Raw genomic sequence first — 9,175 nt, forward strand, 5'->3', positions numbered from 1 at the left:
TATTGTTTTAAGACACATGTAAGGTATTGAATATATACTCAATGTTATCACTTCCTACTATGTGAGTGATTCCTTTAATTACAGAAGGGTGATAACAAACCCACAGAGACAGAAAAATACCATGCGTTTCTCCTAAGACAGTGAGTCTTCTTTGTAACAGGCCTGTGTGTGTTGCTTTGTGAATGCTCCTCTTGTACAAGATTAAAGCCTTGTTTGGATTTGAGCTGACTCCGATCGCCTTCCTCCAGTTCTTAATTATTGCTTATTATTATAAAATATTTTAACAATATAAACTTGTGGTCAGAAAACCCAGCACTAATTCACATTTGAGAAATTTCTGTACAACCATCAACCAAATTACAACTGACAAACAACAACAGACACACACAAAAACATGATCCCTGTTATGACTACCAGAGAATAAAGTCAATGCAATTGTAGCCTCACTATGCTAATGGCACGAAAGACGACCGAACTTCAGATGTACTTCCACACTGTTTGTTTATTGTCTGAGGCATACACCTCGTCTTGCAGGTAATAGAGCGCCCACTACTGGTGTGGCGAAATGTTACCAATACATCAATTCAATTCAATTTTAATAACAATCCAAATCATAACATACATTACCTCAAGGCACTGTACATAGACAACATCAAGGAGAGCAGAGAACCCCAACAGTTCACACAATGAGCAAATGTAGTATCTGATGTAGATGAACACATTAACACAGCTACATTCTGTCTCCAATAAGTTAGAGATGTGTATTCCATTGCAGTTGAAAAGTAACCAGGAAATTCCTCATGGGGGTCACAAGTATGACCCAGGACATATTTTATGACACATTTATGGGCCAATTCTGGGCCCATCCAGGAAAAGGCTTTTTTTGAAGAAACGCAGATACTCCCTATATAATAAGAGGTTCCGAGGTCAAATCTGTTGTTGATTCTCCAATATTTACGATATGTTTACATTGAAGAGTAGATGTATGTTCTGAGCAGCTGTCCTCCCATATACGGAGACTGGTACCTAGAGACAGAACAGAAGGGCACCATTGTTCGTCTTCTCTTTCCATCACTAGGGGGGGGGCTTCTAGACTAAAGATAGAATACCTAAAATGGACCAATGTGAAGTATAGGATGATGATGTCAGAGAAACCCTTAAAAGTATGGACCTGCTCCTATGCAGGCAGAATTGTTCAGAGATTCGGCAGGAACACATTCTCCCAAGCTGCTGCAGCGCTCGGTTGATGATGCTTGACTTAACCAAATAAAATCCCTTTTGTTCGGTACGAGTCCTGTGTCAGAGGGGTTCTTTCTACACCATCAACTCATCACCTATCATTCGTAAGAAGAAGGAAGCCTGACTAAAAACGACACAAACACTAGGCATCAGTGGAGAGAAAAAAACTCCCAATTAACAGAAGAAGAAATCTCTGACAGAACCAGGCTCAGAGATGTGCGGTCATCTGCCTCGACCAGGTTGGGGTGAAAGGAAAAATGGGGGACAGCAGAGAGGTGGGGACAGAAAGGGGAGAGAAAGGACAAGAGGGAGATGAGGTAGAGACAGAAGAGAGAGAGAGTGTCACGGCTTAGCAAGAAACCCAGAACGAGACTCTGACTGACGAAAGAAAAAGTTTATTTGAGATGAGGGAATGCGGGGAAGGAAGGGTGCTGGTCCGGGGGGAGGGGGGATGACGGCTGGAGGGCTTGAGGTGATGGCTGGGCTGGCAGACGGGCAGGCAGGAAGGACTGAACAAAAGACAAACAGGTTTAAATTTTGCACCGACTGGCAACAGAGTACAGTTTCTAAAGGTTAGCTCGAATAGTAGTCTTCTTCCAACAAACCGTGTACACTGAGTGACGATCCGGCAGAGACTGAAGGTAGGGACAGGAACTAAGTGCAGACTGGGTGATGAGCTGATGGAAACCAGGTGGCTTGATTGCAGCAGCAGGGCAGGTGTGGAGTGGGAGGTAGGCAGGTCCAGCAGAGGTGACAGAGTGCAAGGGGGGAGGGGAAGGTGACAGGCAGACAAAAACAAACACCAAAACTCTCATGAGGCTGGCCTCATGACAGTACCCCTCCCCCGACGGACGCCACTGGGCGGCCCACCAGGCCCGGGTTTCTCGGGGTTAGCTCGGTGGAAGTCCTGAACGAGAGCAGGGTCCAGGATGAGCCGGCGGGACACCCAGCATCGTTCCTCGGGCCCATAGCCCTCCCAGTCGACCAAGTATTGAACGCCACGGCCGCGGCGGCGACAGTCCAGGAGACGCTGAACAGTGAAGGCGGGATGGTCGTCAATGACCCTGGGGGGAGGAGGAGGGGGAGGAGGGGGAACCAGCGGACTGGAGACAACAGGCTTGACAGCAGACACGTTGAACACAGGGTGAACCTGAAGGGTCCGAGGTAGCTTCAGCCGAACAGCATTGGGGTTAACAATCCTCAGAATCACAAAAGGGCCAATAAATCTTGGGGACAGTTTCTTAGAGTCTGTCTTTAAAGGGAGATCCTTAGTGGAAAGCCATACCTTGTCTCCAGGAGCATAGCAGGGCGCAGGGGTGCGATGGCGGTTCGCTTGGCGCTTGTAGCGGTCAGAGGCTTGGAGTAAGGCAGAGCGTGCACGGTGCCAGGTCTTGTGGCACCGGCGGGCATGGGCTTGGACTGAGGGTACTGAAAGCTCCTTCTCCTGTGAGGGGAATAGGGGAGGCTGATACCCAAAAACACATTGGAATGGTGACATACCTGTGGCAGATGAAGGCAACGTGTTATGGGCATACTCCACCCACGGAATTAGCGTCGACCAGGTTGAGGGGTTGCAGGACAACATGCAGCGGAGTGAGGTCTCTAGATCCTGGTTTGCCCTTTCCGCTTGACCATTAGATTGTGGATGGTATCCTGAGGATAAACTGATGGTGGCTCCAACAGAGGAACAGAACGCCTTCCAGACAGCGGAGGTGAATTGAGGCCCACGATATGAAACTATGTCTGAAGGAAGTCCATACACACAGAACACTTCTCTGACCAAGAGATCAGCTGTCTCCTTGGCCGAGGGCAGTTTAGGTAGAGGCAAGAAACGGGTAAACTTACTGAAACGGTCAACAACAGTAAGGACTACCGTGTTGCCAGCAGAGGCGGGCAGACCAGTCACAAAATCCAGGGCCAGGTGTGACCAGGGACGTCGGGGCACCGGCAGAGGATGCAATGATCCAGCACTGGGTCGAGTTGAAGACTTGTTTTGTGCACAAACAGGACAAGCACAAAAGACACAAAAGATTTGAGATCTGCAACCATTGATGGCCACCAAAAACGACGTCTAAGGAAGGCAAGTGTTCGATTTAACCCTGGATGGCAGGTAAGTTTTGAAGAATGGGCCCATTGCAGTACTGCGGGCTTTACAGAGTCTGGGACATACAGCCGACCCGGAGGGCCATTACCTGGGTCTGGTTGTGTCTGTTGGGCCTCTTTTACCTCCTCTTCAATCCTTAGAGACACCGCAGCGACTAAACAGGACTCCGGGATGATGGGTTCTGGGGGCTCGATGGGGCCATCCTCCCTCCCAAACATACGGGACAGGGCATCAGGTTTCGTGTTTTTAGAACCGGGCCTGTAGGTCAGAGTAAAGTTAAATCTACCAATAGGGCCCACCTGGCTTGACGAGTTGAGCCGCTTAGCAGACTGGATGTACGCCAAGTTCTTGTGGTCCGTCCACACCACAAAAGGCTGTTCTGATCCCTCTAACCAGTGCCGCCATTCCTCAAGAGCCAGCTTCACAGCCAAGAGCTCACGGTTGCCCACATCGTTGTTCCTCTCTGCTGGAGATAACCGGTGGGAGAAAAATGCACAAGGATGGAGCTTACCATCCATGGCGGCGCGCTGAGAGAGGACTGCTCCCACCCCAATGTCTGAAGCATCCACTTCCACAATAAACTGCTTCTCCCGGTCCGGCTGGATGAGAACTGGTGCAGAAGTAAAATAATCCTTGAGCTTGAGGAAAGCTGCTTCAGCGGCGGGCGTCCACTGGAAAGGCTTAGAGGTTGAGGTTAGTGCAGTTAGCGGGGCAGCCACACGACTATAATTTCGGATGAATCTTCTATAGAAATTAGAAAATCCAAGAAACCTCTCTAACGCCTTACGACTGCTAGGGCTGGGCCAAATCAGGACTGCCTCTACCTTGGCTGGGTCCATCCTCATCTGTCCTTCAGCGATGATGAAGCCCAGGAAGGAAGTTGACGAGGCATGGAACTCGCATTTCTTGGCTTTCACAAAGAGCTGATTCTCCAACAGTCTTTGGAGAACCTGGCGGACCTGCTGGACATGTTCTGACAAACTCCTAGAGAAAATGAGAATATCATCCAGGTAAACAAAGACAAAACGGTGCAACATGTCCCTGAGGACATCATTTACCAGGGCCTGGAAGACGGCTGGGGCGTTGGTGAGCCGAAACGGCATAACCCGATACTCAAAATGGCCCAGAGAAGTGTTAAAGGCCGTCTTCCATTCGTCACCGTCCCGTATCCTCACCAGGTGGTATGCATTAAGGAGGTCGAGTTTAGTGAACACCGTGGCCCCCTGGAGTGAGTCAAAGGCAGAATTCATTAACGGCAAAGGATACTTATTCTTTATGGTGATATTGTTTAACGGGCGAAAATCAATACATGGTCGGAGGGACCCATCCTTTTTACCAACAAAGAAAAACCCTGCTCCAAGGGGTGACGAGGAGGGACGAATGATGCCAGCAGCCAGGGAGTCCTTTATATACCTCTCCATGGCCTCCCGCTCAGGCTTGGAGAGACTGTATAGGCAGCTACTGGGAAGGGGAGCACCAGGCAGGAGATCAATGCCACAATCATAAGGACGATGAGGGGGCAGAGACAGAGCACGTTCCTTACTGAATACCGTCTGGAGGTCATGGTATTCGGGTGGAATGGAGGCTGGATTAGGGACTTCAGGCAGGGTTTCAGGACTGGGCACCGAAAAAGGAGGGGCTGATAGCAAACAACTCGCATGGCAATGAAGGCTCCAACTGGTGATCTCTCCTGTCCTCCAATCAACTTGGGGATTGTGTTGTGCTAGCCAGGGGAGCCCGAGAACTAAAGGGACTGAAGGCGAGTCAATTAAGTAAAAGCTAAGGCTTTCCTGATGATTACCAGACAGAAGTAATTGCACTGGTACAGTCCTCCGAGTTATGCTGGCTAAGAGTCTACCATCTAGTGCGCTTGCTTCTAGTGGCTTATCCAGACAGATAGAAGGCAAGTTTAACTGCTTGGCAACAGTGGCATCAAGGAAACTCTCATCTGCACCAGAATCTAGAAGAGCAGAACAATCCAGGGACTGACCTTTCCACGACAAAGTCGCATGTGCTTGTGCTCGGGGTCGGGGAGAGAGAGGAAGGGAGGTGTGGCTCGACAGGATTCTCCCCCTCACTGACGAGCCTGGTTGTTTGACGAACGAAGAGGACAGGAGGCCAGGAAATGCCCAGGTTTCCCACAATACAAGCAGCTGTTACTCCTCATGCGACGCTGACGCTCCTCGGGTTCCAGATGGAAACGTCCCAGCTGCATTGGCTCAGGTGAGGGATCCCTTCCTAGTAAACCAGGGACTGAGCCTTCCTCACCTTGGTGCGCGCGGGATCCTGAGGCTGATGGAGAGTGCCCTGGGGTGGCAGTGGGTGGGCGCCGCTGCCTCTCTCTTCTCCGCTCTCGCAGTCGATTGTCTATGCGGATAGCCAGGGAGACTAGACCCTCAAAATCAGAGGACTCCGGGTAGGAAACAAGTTCATCCTTGATTGAATCATTTAATCCGTGACAAAAAACAGTTTGAAGAGATTCATTGTTCCAGCCACTTTCAAGGGACAGGGTACGAAATTCAACTGAAAATTCTGCCACACTACGCATACCTTGGCGCAAGGAGAGTAACCTCTTGGAGGCCTCCTGGCCACGAACTGGATGGTCGAAAACCTTCCTCATCTCGGTGGTAAAGGCAGCATAGGAAGCGGTGACTGGAGACTGCTTCTCCCACAGAGCAGCAGCCCAGGCCAAGGCGTTTCCACGCAGGAGCCCCATCAGGTAAGCAACTCTCGACTGCTCCGTTGAGTAAGACTGGGGCTGTTGACTGAACACAAGATTGCATTGTAACAGAAATGAACGACATAATCCAAAATCACCCTCATATCGATCCGGGGGAGGAACCCAGGGCTCCTTAACGGGAACAGAAGTGGACACTGCTGGAGTTGGGACTGGTGGCCTTGTCTCGGAACTGGAGGGCTGATTCACCTGATCCCGGATCTCCATCACCCGGGTGGTGAGCTCTCTGAGGCTGTCCATTACCTCCTTCAGTGCCAGGGTGTGCTGTCCAAGCAATATGTCATGGTGGGAGACTGCCTGGCGGACTGGGTCAGTGTCTGCTGGGTTCTGCATGGCCGGATCGTTCTGTCACGGCTTAGCAAGAAACCCAGAACGAGACTCTGACTGACGAAAGAAAAAGTTTATTTGAGATGAGGGAATGCAGGGAAGGAAGGGTGCTGGTCCGGGGGGAGGTGGGATGACGGCTGGAGGGCTTGAGGTGATGGCTGGGCTGGCAGACGGGCAGGCAGGAAGGACTGAACAAAAGACAAACAGGTTTAAATTTTGCACCGACTGGCAACAGAGTACAGTTTCTAAAGGTTAGCTCGAATAGTAGTCTTCTTCCAACAAACCGTATACACTGAGTGACGATCCGGCAGAGACTGAAGGTAGGGACAGGAACTAAGTGCAGACTGGGTGATGAGCTGATGGAAACCAGGTGGCTTGATTGCAGCAGCAGGGCAGGTGTGGAGTGGGAGGTAGGCAGGTCCAGCAGAGGTGACAGAGTACAAGGGGGGAGGGGAAGGTGACAGGCAGACAAAAACAAACACCAAAACTGTCATGAGGCTGGCCTCATGACAGAGAGACCAAGAGCAGATACACAGCAACTGTATCAAGTTACAAGTTTATACAGTCAGTGATATCGACTTTTAATTATAGCACAATAATAATGATGGTGATGATATGTATGATATGGATAGCCTCGAAATCTGGATCTGGATCCTGCAACCTGCAAGATGAGAATACAGAGAGAGAGAGGGGGAAGGAAGGAAAGACACAAACTAGGGAGAGAAAGAGACAAAGTTAATGACATATAAAAAGTCATATTCATACCCTGAGTGTGAGAGAGTGAATGTGCGTGCACCACAGGAAAATCCCCCAGCAGTCTAGGTCTATAGCAGCATAACTAAGAAATGGTCCAGGTTTCCCTGAACCAGCTCTAACTATAAGCTTTATCAAAAAGGAAAGTTTTAAGTCTAACTTTAAATACAGAGAGAGGCTCCGCCTCCCGAACTCATTGGAAGCTGGTTCCACAGGAGAGGAGGAGCCTGATAACTGAAGGCTCTGCCTCCCATTCTGCTCTTACAGACTCTGGGAACCACAAGTAAACCTGTATTTTGTGACCTAAGTGGTCTTTAGGGTGATAAGGTAAGACTAGGTCTTTCAGGTATGAAGGGGCGTGACCATTAAGTGCTTTGTACGTGAGGAGGAGGATTTTAAATTTAATTCTAAACTGTACGGGGAGCCAGTGTAGAGAAGCTAATACTGGAGTTATATGGTCTCTCTTTCTAGTTCCTGTCAGAACTCGTGCTGCAGCATTTTGAATGAACTGAAGGGTTCTAACAGACTTGTTGGAACATCCTGATAATAAGGAGTTACAGTAATCTAATCTAGATGTATCATCACAACTTCACAACATCACAACTCCTCCCCTCTTATTCAATTACCAGCTATTCATAACAACAGCAGCCTAGGAGGGGTGCAGCAAAATTTCAACTAAATATCAACATCGGATGAACCAATTCCAAATGTATTTATTTATGTTTCAAAGTAACAAAAGACTAACTTAGGCTAAGGAGGTAGACTGCCCCATCGCCTAGAGTGTGTCAAGGGATTATTCTGTCCTGTGCTTGAGACGACACTCTCTAATTGAACACATACAAGACATTCACCAGTTTAAAGAGTCAGTCTGTCTGGTGGTTTGTGGTCCCGTCTGGGGTACCGGCGTAGTGACTGTTGGTGTTGCAGGAGTGTCAGTGTGGGCGATGTTTGACTGACCTGCAGATGTAGTGTCCCACTCACTGACCGGGCAGGAAGTCTCTGGCTTTCCACCTGTGTCAGGTGGAGCCGGCAGACTTCCCATGCTGGGAGTCGTTGCACCACACCTGTCGCTATGGGCGGGCCAGGCCCGCCCCCAAGAGTGCTTGCAATCTCTTAAAAAAACAACTTTAATTTGTATTTTATATTATCATATTAGCTTAATAAATGATGTGATCAATAGCTACTTATGTTGCATTGGTTGTCATTAAAACATTAAAAATATGTGCCTGGTTGTCAGAAGAGAGCTTCCCCCGTGTGTATCGAGACGCAAATGCCTCTGTTCACCACACAGGTGCTGAAAAGTGACAACACATCACTCACTGTCTACCAGGACAAAACACATGCAGATGACCAGTGGCAGTGTTTTGTAATATCCTTGACCTGGCTGCAATAAATGCCTCAGTTCTTTATAAAAAAAAAAAATGCGTTGATGACACGAAGAAACTTCATTGTGCGCCTCGCAACTGAACTGCGTTCTGTCCACATGATCGCAAAAGCCCGACACGTCGTGAAGCGTGAGCCCCGACAGGAGTGAAGTGAAATGATTTGATATACATATGTTAATTAAACAGTTTTAAGTTTAAAGAAATAATTAATTTCTATTTAGTTATAAATGAAAAACAAAATAAGAAAGTGGATTAAATTTCTGTTCGTCAATAAACACATTTTCACACTTGTTACAATTCACATTTTGCTTCCTCATCACCTGTATTCACATTACACATCTATTTATTTTCACTTTGTATTTCATTATGGAAATCACATTTTTGAACGGTCAAAATGACCACAATGGTATTTGGTATTTCTTTACATTGTTTCGGCTGTTTCGGTTTCCAGCACCTTTCGGCAATTTCGGTGGGACGATCACTCCCCACATTACACAGCCTTGCAATAAAGTCAGTTCATTCCTCCGAACTAGGTACAGTGAACAGCTACTGCCTGACTCCTTGATGGTGGGAAAACGGCCGGTAGATACCATCTCCATCACCTGAGACCGATCTGGTTTCTCGCCTCAC

The 9,175-nt window shown here is 48.4% G+C and overlaps 1 long non-coding RNA gene across 1 annotated transcript; it reads right to left on the minus strand.

Annotated features, from left to right (window-relative positions):
• Positions 1-1,618: 1,618 nt before the first annotated feature.
• Positions 1,619-2,079, minus strand: LOC122777889. Its single transcript, XR_006361372.1, has 2 exons — positions 1,845-2,079; positions 1,619-1,748 (listed from the first exon to the last, which is right to left on the minus strand). It is a non-coding gene; the product is annotated as an uncharacterized LOC122777889 (long non-coding RNA).
• Between the last annotated feature and the right edge of the window lie 7,096 nt (positions 2,080-9,175).

The sequence above is a fragment of the Solea senegalensis genome, linkage group LG1, assembly GCF_019176455.1.
Source record: "Solea senegalensis isolate Sse05_10M linkage group LG1, IFAPA_SoseM_1, whole genome shotgun sequence".
Classification (NCBI taxonomy): Eukaryota; Metazoa; Chordata; class Actinopteri; order Pleuronectiformes; family Soleidae; genus Solea; species Solea senegalensis.